A 3,458-nucleotide genomic window follows, 5' to 3' on the forward strand; every position below is an offset into this window, starting at 1 on the left:
TTCCTCTTCTCTCAACCAACTCACATGGAAGTTTCCAGAAAATGGCAAGAATGTTTTATTCCAATCATCAAGCATTGCAGTACAACACAGAATTTTTATAGACCACATTTGGGAACTGACAGTGAGTTCTGCCATGCAAGGCTATTTTGTTTCCCTGCTGTAACTCACCTTATTGGGCTTGAGGGGGAGAACAACTAGAAACTGAACAAATAAAACGGGGGACACCCTTTAAGGTATATGACACCTTCAGTAAGAGCATACTGAGTCCTCAGCCCACAAAAGAGGTTAAGGCTTTTAAAAGACAGTGTGGCCTATCAGTGTGTCAGATTCAGACCTGGGTGGAAGCCACAAAACTCACCAACCGACTGAGTGTATTTTAACTTGGCATAAGAGCAGCCATCTTTATTTTCTGCTAGGTTCCTCTCTGGCTAAAAGAATGAATGTCTGTACTTCTGATAAATTTTTCTGCTGGCTTTGCTATTCTAAAAGGACTAATTGTCACAGAAAATAAGGCGCCCATCCTTGGGTGCTGATAAGGTGATACAGAATTTTTTTTTACTTACCCTCCCTGTCGCTTCAAGAAGCTACATACAATTTCTAAGCCGCATGAATACGTCAATGCTTATGTCCAATTGGATGGGATAATTTTTCTTTTCTAGTTCTTCCCCAATAACACTGTGAAGTCATTAAAACTGTAAAAGCTGTATGCATAATAAGCTCAGAACTTCCCTGTCTTTAAGTTGCTACTTGTGTGTGCAAAGTTCTGTCAGGCTAGGTGAATTCCTCAGCTTGAGCTTTTAATAAAGGATTATTTATTAAAATAAGGTCTCTGCCTGAGACCTTGGAGAGCCACTGCCGGTCTGAATAGACAATACTGACTTTGATGGACCAAGGGTCTGATTCAGTATAAGGCAGTTCATGTGATTACTTTAACAGCTTTGTATCACTGGGAAACCCTCGTTGGAACCTGCCAGGCAATTCCCCATCATGACCTTCAGCCAGTGACACAATACAAGACTGAGCTACTTCACAGAGTCCCTGTGACTGTAAAATAGGGAGGAAAAGGATGTGATCCACCTCATATTCTCTGGAAGAAGGGCAGGATGAAGACCGACAGAAAGAAAAGATGCCACAATACTGGCTTTGTTTTGCAGTAATTGACCCACGTGGACACTCCTCCAAGCACAGGGTACAACCGTCAAGATATCTGTACCTCCAGGCCCATCCAACATCTGACCACATAATTCACAGTGGGTAGCCGTGTTAGTCTGTCTGCAGTAGTAGAAAAGGGCAAGAGTCCAGTAGCACTTTAAAGACTAACAAAAATATTATCTGGTAGGGTATGAGCTTTCGTGAGCCACAGTGAGCTGTGAGCTATGGCTCACGAAAGCTCATACCCTACCAGAAAATATTCTTGTTAGTCTTTAAGGTGCTACTGGACTTGCCCTTTTCTACTACTGACCACATAAGCCACCTTAAGAGTTAGCACGGGAGACCCGGGTTCAAATCCCCACTCCGCCATGGACGTTTGTTGAGCCATTCTCCCAGCCTAGCCTACCTCGTGGGGTTGCTGTGAGGATAAAACGTAGGGGAACAACGTCGGCTTACTTTGAGTTTCCCATCGGGAATAAATAAAATAAACGGCAAAGAAATGAATGATGTTTTACAGATCTGGTCAGCAGTTTTCATGGCAATAATACCTTCTCTCCCCCCACCCACCCCCATCAGCTTCCAATTTGAGGTCTATTTAGCCACGCACAAGCGCGGCCAAACTACTCTTGAGGGTTACATCCTCAAGCTGTTACCCCGAAACTCACCCATCAAATCCCATCCCTCCCCCCCATTCTCCCTTATTTCCTCCTTGGAGACTCACCACCCCCTCCACTCTTCTCCAGCGGGCCGCTAACGCTTTTTGAATTCAAACCTCTCGCCTCCTGCCCCCCCCCCCTTCAACCCCCTTTAAACGGCCGCCGCGCTCTGATTGGCTGGTCGCCAGCCTTCACGGGCCGCAACCGAAGCCGTCGCGCGCCCATTGGCTTCTTCGCAACAGCGCCCGCCGTTCATTGGCTCGCTGCTGAAACAGGAGGAGGAGGGGGGAAGAGAGCCGCTGCCGAGGCAGAGCGGCTTCCGGGAGGGCGCCAGTATAGGTTTGCGCATGTGCAGCTCCTCATCCTTTTCCCGATAGCGATCTGTAGGCTGGGAGGGTTGGTTTCGTCCCACTTGCGCTTTTAGCGTTACGTTGATGGCGTAAAACCGCGGCGCGTGTTCACCCGTTGCCCTTGTGGGGTCTTCTTGCTTACGCTGGTCGCGTAGCTGGTCCCAACGGTGGCGCGCAGGAGCATCCGACTTCCCTCATTAGACCGCAAAGGGGTCTGTCCAAGGCCGGGGAGGGGGCTTCTGAACTGCCAATTTCCCTTCTTTGAGGCCAAACGAAGCAGCTTCTTGGCCATTCATGAGAGAGGGCCCTCCCTGAGGGGCCTTGCGTGTGGCACAGTAGTGGTTGCAGTTGACAGGCAACAGGCAACCCCGAGCTGGTCTGGCAGATGGGTGGGCCTGTGCACAGGTGTGCCAGGGTGAGCACAGCAGGCCAGTAGCAGCAGGCAACCTGTTTGTGCCAAAGGGTAGGAGACAGAGCAGAGGCTGCGGTTTTGCAGGTTTCTCCCGAGAAGTCTGCCCAACCATCTGTGAAATTCAGTTTCTCTCTCCCCGCCCCAAGTTTGCAGTAACTTGCAATGTGTGTGAGGCGCTCTGGGCTCTGCAAGACTCCGCAATGCACTTTGGCGGGCCGTTTGCGACTGCTTCTTAGAGGCAGACCTTCACAGCAGATGTAGGAAGAAGACGCCTAACTTCTGTGTAGCACAAGAGTTGCGATAGGAAGGGATCCTGATTGTCATCGTTGACAGCTGTGAATCGTGTGTTGCTGCTGCGGCCCATAAGTTCAGTCGGAGCACTGTGAAAGTGATCTCTTTGGGTCGACAGGAGCTGTTAGTTTTTAAGGCCCATTCTAAGGGGAAACCGAGCAACTGAGTGGTGTTTGATTCTCAAAAGGACATTTGGCTACAGGCTCAAGCTAGAGGCAATTTGCAGTGAGTAGACGCTTTTGTCAGAAGAAGTGCGAAAGTCAGGCTTGGTTGCCTTTAATACGAGTCATCTCTGCCTGAGGTGGGAGTTGTGCCGTTGTTCTATCAAACTAGCAGTCAATAATTTTGTCATGCAGTGAGCAACTGTTGATAGCGTGCTTCCTCAGTTCCACAGTTGCCTCTGTCTATGCATTTTGGAAAGGTAGGACAAAAGGGCTCCAAGGCTGATTTTGGCAGACCCCAGCAGACATAGGATGAGCGATCCTTTAAAAGGGGTGTAGTGGAAGACTGATTTCATGAGAATTGCAAGTCAGGAAGGGATTTCATAGAATTGCATGAAAAATAGGGAATAGGTTAATAGTAATTCTTTAGAGAAAA

Source organism: Euleptes europaea, chromosome 2 (genome assembly GCF_029931775.1).
Source record: "Euleptes europaea isolate rEulEur1 chromosome 2, rEulEur1.hap1, whole genome shotgun sequence".
NCBI lineage: Eukaryota > Metazoa > Chordata > Lepidosauria > Squamata > Sphaerodactylidae > Euleptes > Euleptes europaea.